This window comes from Berghia stephanieae, chromosome 1, assembly GCF_034508935.2.
Source record: "Berghia stephanieae isolate SIO BIC M18660-M18661 chromosome 1, UCSD_Bste_1.3, whole genome shotgun sequence".
In the NCBI taxonomy this organism is placed as follows: domain Eukaryota; kingdom Metazoa; phylum Mollusca; class Gastropoda; order Nudibranchia; family Aeolidiidae; genus Berghia; species Berghia stephanieae.
Window position 1 is genome coordinate 121,805,766 of NC_088360.1, and position 9,781 is coordinate 121,815,546.

General features: G+C 35.1%; 1 protein-coding gene across 1 annotated transcript in view; it reads left to right on the plus strand.

Moving 5' to 3' along the window:
• The first annotated feature begins 1,953 nt into the window (after window positions 1–1,953).
• Window positions 1,954–9,781, plus strand: part of LOC144962939 (uncharacterized) — a 52,768-nt gene continuing 44,940 nt past the window's right edge. Inside the window, exon 1 of the mRNA XM_078896364.1 lies at window positions 1,954–2,079. The gene's annotated coding sequence lies outside the window, so the exon portion shown is untranslated. The remainder of the gene's footprint in view (window positions 2,080–9,781) is intronic.

A 9,781-nucleotide genomic window follows, 5' to 3' on the forward strand; every position in this document is an offset into this window, starting at 1 on the left:
TAAACATGCTCAAAGCGCTTTACAAGGGGTCCGTGGCCAACAGCAGCACTTTACATGTAGGACGTTACATGACGCCTATAAGGCAATATTACAATTGTTTACGAACGGAGACAACGCTGTTAACGGTCAGGTACTCATTTTACAATTGAGTACGGTGAGAGAATGTAAGGGAAGAGTCTTTTACAAGGACTCAACTATGCGCCGAGCGAGACTCGAATCCAGGACCTTAGGATCCGAAAGCGAGTGTCACACCACAAGACCACATAGCCACACATATATTAAGGACATATTCAAGTACAAAAAGATCAATAATGTGAAATGCTTCTTTTTTGGTCACTTACATAAATTATATTTACCATTGCCATCAATAGAGGAATCATATTGACTTCACACAAGTGTCGAAATTGTGATAATAAATTCAGTTTATAAGCATGTTGTCTTGTGGTATGTTCGTCGGTTTCGGAAGGTCTTGGGTTTGAGCCTCGCTCGGCACATAGTTGACTCCTTGGAAAAGGCTCTTTACTCACATTCTTTCACCGTACTTCGGTGTAAAATGAGCATCTGGCGGTTAACAGAGTTGTATAAAATGGTAATATTGCCTAACAGGCTTCATGTCATGTCTAGTTCTAACACATGTTACGTATAGCTGTTGGTCAGGGACCCTTTTTAAATCGCTTTGCTCACGTTTAGTGGATATTGCACCATATAGAACCTTTAATTTTGTGTTTTTTAGCAATCCGATGTAATGCTGTTTTTAGGTTGTTGGTCGAGAATGTGTTGAAAAGGCCATTGTACCTAAAACTGACAAATCTTTTAAATAATCGTATAACCCAGAGGTGGATCACCATTCTCAAGTCCTCTGAAAAACAAACAAATTTTAATAACTTTGACCAGAAAACTCGTTCTTAAAATATCGATATCTTAAAATAATGTAATCGATCGATATTTGAAAGATGAGTTTACTGACCAAAATGTTTTTTTAAGTGTATTGCTTTTTTTTCAGAGTACGGCAATATTGTGAACACTGCTCACAATGCGAACGACAAGGCATTTTCTATTCTGCTGATAGGTAAACGCTCCAAAAATGTTAAAATGTTATTAACACCAAAGGAAAGGACATAATATCATTCCTTTCGATTGACGTGTAAAACAAAACGAAATCACTTTTTTGGACCCCCCCCCCCCCCCCCTCCTTTCTCTTCCATGCTGTCTATCCGATTTCAAGGTCCTATGAAACTATTATGGTCTTCAAAGCAGGTAAAAATATAGAGCGAGACAGTCTTGTTCAGCCGGTCAAATTGGATCATATCAACCATGCAACGTTTACCTGGACTTTATGTCATGTGTTTGTAACCTATGACAACCAACGAAAAGGGAGAAAAAAAAAAACAGTTATATGATTGACTGTTCCGTAAATCTGTCGCTTTGTTTGTATCCAAATCCTTTGTTCAAATAGCAACTAAACATTCTGTAGCAAAAAAAAACTGAAATTTTTATGTGCAAGAAATTCGATATATGTTCGATTTTTAACCACAATTTGAAATTGGAAGCTTAATATAGCAACAGGAAATTTCTATTTTTCTTGAGAAAGGCCATGGAACAGCTGTAACAAATTGAATTTGCTTTAACCAGTTAACTACCGTACTCTGGATAAACACGTATTTAAAATTTTGGGCATAAAACTCGTCCTTCAAATATCGATCGATTTAAAGGACCCTCTCATCTTGGCAACAAAAAATCTCAAACTTTGGACTTCTCGAAGTCGATGAGAATAGATTATGTTAGAAGGACGAGTATTCTGGCCAAATTTTAAATACGAGTTTTTCCAGAGTGTGGCGGCAGCTAACAGGTTAAAATCACCTTAGGCTGCAAAGTGTGGAGGAGGGACATGCCAAGTCATCCGTCTTGGCCATTAGTCGTGTGTCGCCGCAGTCACTTAATATGGCTCACGCCATTCATAAACTTGTTACACTGGAGGTCTTATCTCATTGTGATTGTGATGCGTGCAAGGTGCATCTTATTTAATTAACAGTAACTTCAACGTTTTCTTAAAGGATAGCTGAGACATCTCAAGCACATGTGAGTATTTCAGTTTGTAATTAAAGTTGATTATTTATTTTACTTCATAATAACTATTGTCGGTGGTGTAGTTGCTGATGCTGGATTAATTTGTTTTGTTTTTGTTTTTTTGTTTTTTTGTTCTTTTTTTTTTTTTTTTTTTGTTGTTTTTTTTTTTGCGGGGGTGTCGATTAAGATATGTTTCTCGCCTTATTTTTCTCGTTAAAACCGGCATGCACTCTACACAACATAGCAATACTGTTGGCATATTATTATTACGTATTATTCCTTCGTCTTTATATGCACTTTCTGAATACCTGTTGTCTATGGAACAAGACGCCAGCATAAATTTAGCAGGACAACAAGTTCAGTTCGTTCTGTGATGGCATAACCTCCATTTTTTATTAAAATAAAAAAGTAATGATTTAGTCTAAAAAGATCTTAATCTTACGTAAAAAGGAGCACCTGCTATAAGGATCACCAACTAACAACCTTATCCCCCAAAATGCGATGTCGCTCATGAAGACTTCCTAGAGAGGTATTGAAATTAGAGGTCACAAATTTATTGTAAAAAGATCCATCGAAGAGTTTAAAACATTTCAAGAAAAAGGAAGCGAGTCCGAACATTGAAAATTTCTTCAAAAACAAACAAGGGATATTCCTTTTTAAAGTAGACATATATCAAACAACTAACAGAGCTCTGTGAAATATGAGGCAAGAATATAACCTCTCATTTCGTTCAAAAACCAATCAAGTGGTCCAACATATTAAATATAAGATGCCTTAGAACTAATGAGGCCATAATATGACCAGAAAAAACTCGTAACAGATGTTCTCTTAGCGCTCGGCGATACAGATACAATAATAACATGAAAATAAACACTGCCAACAACATTCTAGAAAACTATAAGACATGTCGATAATTCGCCGACAAAAGATGTAATTCAGTTTACATTATTAAATAGACGATAGTATAAGCATTATAAAATAATGACGCATTCGTTTTTAAAGGCCTTGTCTTTCTGTTCCATGTTGCCGTGGAATCGGAGATTGTCATAGTTTCTGAAGCATTAAATGGTAATATTGCTTGATACCCTTTAGATGGGACGCTAAGACATCATAAAGTTCTTTCCGATAGACTTAGCGCCTATCACCCATCCTATCACTGTTTGATAAAAAGAGTGGACAGAAAAACTAAGCATTTGGAACTCGAGGCTTCTTCTATTTTTTTAAAAAGCCTATTTTGTTCGGCAAGCGTAGTGACATCACACTAATTACAATGAATGATTAGAATAATATATATGAATATTTATAAGAGCATTTCCAGACTCCATCACGCTCACCATCTTCATAGCGCTTCATCAGCAGAAGGCCATATTATGAAACTGTATTTCCAATACATACAAAACAAGTCGCTCGAATGTTACCTACTATTTATTAGTCTGACAATATCCGTCTCTGATTAACTTCACAACTGAACAGAATGGGCCGATATGTGTAAAATGACTTACTCATGGATACAACGCCAGCACCATAGATAGTTATGCTACTCATCTGGTGAAAAACCACGCCAAGTTTTGCTCCTATTTTACGATAAAACTATTAGAAAAGGAAGTACATGTTAAACTATTGATGCTATGCGTTTATCTCAAATACGCATTACATCCGCCAGCCGGACAAAACGTACTAACACACTGTGTAACCTTAAACGTTTTTAGTCTGATTAATACAATTAAGTGTACACAAGGCTGGCTAAAAATAATAACAACGACCTGAGTGACGGCAATTTCGTTCTATATATACATTAGTTCTATTTTGATTACGAGAAAGGCGGAATACAATTGAGATATAATATAACGTGTTTTGTATAGTATATATAAATTAGTAATCAGACTCAATGCGTGTTTCAGTGAATATTCCATATTTCCAGCTGTGGGGAAAACATTGTTAAAAACAATGACTGACTGTCGTAATGACGGAGATATGGTGTTGATGAATGGAAGCTGAAAATAAAACCTGTGGCTTATCTAGCATCTGAATGACGTTTTGCGAGAAAATCTGTCACATGTATGTGTGGAGTGTTACACTGTAGATGTCTATCATGACGTTGGTCTTAGAGATATTATGGGAACGCCATGAATAGATTTGGTGTCGTCATTCATGACGATGATGATGATGATGATGATTATGATGATGATGAAGAAGAAGAAGAAGAAGAAGAAGAAGAAGAAGAAGAAGAAGAAGAAGAAGAAGAGGAGGAGGAGGAGGAGGAGGAGGAGGAGGAGGAGGAGGAGGAGGAAGGAGAAGAAGATGTCACGCCCGCCCAGCAACCAGCAGCTTGGTTCTAAACAAAGAAAATCGGCACTCTTTATTTTTCATGCTGGCTAGAACTTTTTCACATGACATGTGATCAGAATATATAAAAGTCAAAACATGATCAGATTTGGTGTCGTCATTCATGACGATGATGATGATAATGATGATGATGATGATGATGATGATGATGATGATGATGATGATGATGATGATGATGATGATGATGATGAAGAAGAAGGATTGGGAGGAGAGAAGAAGGAGGAATATGAGAAGGAGAGAAAAGAGAGAAAAGAAGAAGAAGAGAGAAGAAGAAGAAGAAGAAGAGAAGAAGAAGAAGAAGAAGAAGAAGAAGAAGAAGAAGAAGAAGAAGAAGAAGAAGAAAAGAAGAAGAAGAAGAAGAAGAAGAAGAAGAAGAAGAAGAAGAAGAAGAAGAAGAAGAAGAGGAGGAGAGGAGGAGGAGGAGGAAGGAGAGGAGAAGAAGGAAGAAGGAGAAGAAGAAGAAGAAGAAGAAGAAGAAGAAAGAAGAAGAAGAAGAAGAAGAAGAAGAAGAAGAAGAAGAAGAAGAAGAAGAAGAAGAAGAAGAAGAAGAAGAAGAAGAAAAAGAAGAAGAAGAAGAAGAAGAAGAAGAAGAAGAAGAAGAAGAAGAAGAAGAAGAAGAAGAAGAAGAAGAAGAAGAAGAAGAAGGGTGTAAATACCAATACCCACTACATCGGTTAAATTAGAATATTATGATAATATCTCAATTTAGATGCATGTTCAACCTTGCAGGTCTTATTTGTATCGTTTGTATATAGAGTTTACTACGAATCCTTACAAAATACCATCCAAGTAAGTAGCACCTTTACTATTACTCCCCAACTGACTCTTAGTGTGTTCATTTGGCCCAATAGAATTCAATAGTCTGATGTCACGCCCGCCCAGCAACCAGCAGCTTGGTTCTAAACAAAGAAAATCGGTACTCTTTATTCTTCATGCTGGCTAGAACTTTTTCACATGACATGTGATCAGAATATATAAAAGTCAAAACATGATCAGGTTTATAATGTTTCTCTCCTCTGGATACAATGTTATGCTCGTCGGAGAAGTAATTCATAAAGCGGTGATGGAGATAATGGCGTCCGCCATTGCTCCGATTGTTTAGAACCAGTTACTATGCGTCATTACGAGAGAAGTGACGTCACGCACGACTGTTGTCAGGTTGGTACGCACATTGATTTTTTTTCTTAAGATGCTTATCTAGTTTTTGGATAGATTATCTACACGATAACCCACGCTCAAATTGCTAACCTAAATGTATTATTTATATAGCGCAATATCCACTTATCGTGCTCAAAGTGCTTTACAAGGAGTCCCTAGTCAACAGCAACGCTTCACGTGTATGACGAGACGTATTGCCTGTAGGCGATGATACAATTTATCTTTTCGAGAGGTTGTCATTTTGAACCTGACCACGGTGAGATTGGGAGTAAAGAGCTTTTTTCGAGGACTCAACTGAGCCGCTCAGAGCGGAACTCGAACTCAGGACCGAACAGTCCGAAGGCTCCATTGTCCATTTTGTTTCAAGTAAGATCTTTCAAAAAATCTGTACGAATGCCGAATGCTGAATCGAGTGTACTGTTTAAAACGTAGGTTAAAACAGAGAAAAGAAATAAATGGGATAGCCAGATTGAATGGGTCACTAATTACTTCCTTCTTAACCTGTCACAAAGACGAATTACAACAGGTTATGGCCGAGGGTGTCACTCTGATGTTCGGTCATTCATTGAATGACCTCCTTTCAGGTCATTGGGTCAAGTTCAATGTCATGGTAGTATAGCTAAGAAAAGAATACTTTCACGCAATGGATTTTGTTACATGGTTTGTGCGTAGTTATACAATATATATCTATGATGTTTTAGAGCAGATGTGCCATTTATTTGTGTGTGGTTTGTCAGCCAATTGATGATCACGGCGATACTAAACAATAACCCATCAGAATTCCGTCCACCTGCCTTTTTAGTTCCTCGCGACGAAAAGTCTGTCAAACATTCCTTAGTTCACATTGTGCTAGTTAAACAAAATACAATTGTTCGGTTCAACAGATTTTCGAAATGCCGAAATGATGCAAATATGGAACTTGTAGCAGATTTGCTCGTTTTGGTTGGCGGAGTATTTTTAATTCCCTTCCAAAGCCCATCAAGACAACTTGAAAATGTTTGAGTTTCATTTTTCTATGCAGTTAATCAACCCGTAACTACCTTAAGTACATGCCAGGCAACCGAATCGGTCAGCGCCATAGTGTGTGTGTGTGAGTATTTATCACACTATTTTGACACACTGATGAGGGAATTGCATCACCACATAATCTGACGACACCCAAGACTGAAATACAGAGACAGGAAACTTCTGGAGTGCCAATCAGGTCTTAATGGCAGACGGTGCTTCTCGATTTCAGACTGCGTCAAGTCAGTAATCTAACTCACGCTCATAGTGTTTATTTGTAATACAACTTAAATTTGGCTCAGGATTTTGCAGCTTTTTATTTTAGTTGGGTGATTACTTCTCAATAAATTCTCTCTTACAGACTATAAACTTTACTTTAAAGTTCACACATAGTATTGTGTATTTGTACGATTGATTAAATTCTCTCTTACAGACTATAAACTTTACTTTAAAGTTCACACATAGTATTGTGTATTTGTACGATTGATTAAATTCTCTCTTACAGACTATAAACTTTACTTTAAAGTTCACACATAGTATTGTGTATTTGTACGATTGATATGACGGGCAGGAATAATGCGATTTTGCTTAAACACATACCATCATTACTCAAATGGCTATATTTATCGACGTGACTTTGGAAACCAATTCACATGCGAAAGGATGTCCGAAGAGTCTTGTTTCGATATTTCCATTTTAGTTCCGCACGTCATTTTGCTTTTTTTTCAACAGATCTGTAAAAAATGTGACAAATGCTCAATATTATTTGTGAGGCTTATTGTTTCGGGTGATAGACAATTAAAGTTGGCTAAGGGTCGTCGGTTTATGGTTATTGGCAATAATTGGGGCAAGCGATTACTTGAAAAAAATTATAGTAAAATAGAAATATTGTAACGGTCATTCAACGAGTTTTAATAGCATATACCTGACGATAACCAGCGTAATTTTCAAAGGTTTACGCACTGTATGTTAATTAAGTAACCCGTGACTAATATTATCTCACCTCGAAGTTCAATAAATGTTATTTGAATGCCAATTCAACATTGAATTACTTTTCGTCATTAATTTCAACTCCAACTCTCCCCATTCATTAACAAATCAAAATGCTAAGAAAATGTAGAGTGATTGTGACTCATCTTTTAAAAATACCCCCAAAAAAACGACGTTTCGGCCCTTGGTCTTCTTCAGGCTGACTGCAGTTTATATCCTGAATAAAGCCAAAGGCCGAAACTTCAATTTATGTGAATCACCGTTTCCCTTAACTCTCTCCTTACCGATGCTTTTCAGTATTTTCCCAAAATGGCAGGCTTACCCAGCAGAAAAATTTGCTTTTTAAACACAAACAAGCTCTCTACAAATTAACTTTATATTCTTCTTAATTAAACAAAGATTACTCTTCAAAGTTTGTTTGATGTACAAAATAAATCTGAATAAGCAAAAAAATGTATATTGAGCCGTAACAATTGTGACGATTTTGCTGCAGGTGGTAAGGAGAAGGTTAATCTCTGCCTTGATGCAAAAAATGTAAAACATAATACTTTGAATTCGCCAATCCGATCACTGATCACATACGCTCATATTTGAATATAATTCTGAAAAATCGTAAATGAAGCAATGTCAGACAAAGCAGAGAGGAAATTACAAGAAAAACCAACCCCCCCCCCCCCCCAAAAAAAAAATATTAAAAAATCAACCTGCAACCACTGAGAATATTTATCTCACACCAGTACCTTCTCCTGAATGTGTCGCTTATATTTGAATAAGTTTTTCACACCCTTCAAATTGATTTTACTGTCATAACATTAGCCAGCAACATAACAAAATCAATTCTATAATATTATGCTGTAGTTGTTCCTTTGTATTTCCCGTTGCTTAGGTATCAAGTACAGTAGATCGACATGTAAGTATTTACAGATCTGATAACCCAAATTATCGTCTCATTGTTGTATAAAATCGAAATCGGTACTCTTAAATTAACACAAAATAAGCAAACCCATAATTGTGTCATTAATGATAATAAATAATAATAATAATTAATAATAATAATAATAATAATAATAATAATAATAATAATAATAATAATAATAACAATAATAATAATAATAATAATAATAATAATAATAATAATAATAATAATATATAAATAATAATAATAATAATAATAATAATAATAATAATAATAATAATAATAATAATAATAATATAATAATAATAATAATAATAATAATAATAATAAGCATATTTATATAGCGCCTTTCGTCGAAACCTAAAAGCGCTTAGATGAGAAATAAAAGGTATGGAAGGGAGCCAGATGAAACATAGAAGAAAAATATCATTATGAAAAAAAAACCCGCAATCCAATTGATACAGCATCCACCGCCTGGCTGAGATCGGGGACTACTACTACTACTACTACTACTACTACTACTACTACTACTACTACTACTGTATGTGTAGTAGTAGTAGTAGTAGTAGTAGTAGTAGTAGTAGTAGTAGAAGAATAGTCATTATAAAAAAGAGTATATGATAAGATAGTGCTAGATAGTATATAGTATATAGTAGTAGTAGTATATATAGTATAGCTATATAGTAGTAGTAGTAGTAGAGTAGTAGTAGTAGTAGTATAGTAGTTAGTAGTAGTAGTAGTAGTAGTAGTAGTATGTAGTAGTAGTAGTAGTGTAGTAGTAGTAGTTAGTAGTAGTAGTATAGTAGTAGTAGTAGTAGTAGTAGTAGTAGTAGTAGTAGTGTAGTTAGTAGTAGTAGTAGTAGTAGTAGTAGTAGTATAGTAGTGTAGTAGTAGTAGTAGTAGTAGTAGTATAGTAGTAGTAGTAGTAGTAGTTAGTAGTAGTAGTAGTAGTATAGTAGTAGTATAGTAGTAGTATAGTAGTTAGTATTAGTAGTATAGTAGTAGTAGTAGTAGTAGTAGTAGTTTAGTAGTAGTAGTAGTAGTAGTATATAGTAGTAGTAGTAGTAGTAGTAGTATAGTAGTAGTAGTAGTAGTAGTAGTAGTAGTAGTAGATAGTAGTAGTAGTATAGTATAGTAGTATATAGTATAGTAGTAGATAGTAGTAGTGTGTATGTAGAGTAGTAGTATATAAGTAGTAGTATGTAGTAGTAGTAAAAGTAGTAGTAGTAGTAGTAGTAGTAGTAGTATAGTCGTAGTAGTAGTAGTATAATAGTAGTAGTAAAGTATAGTAGTAGTAGT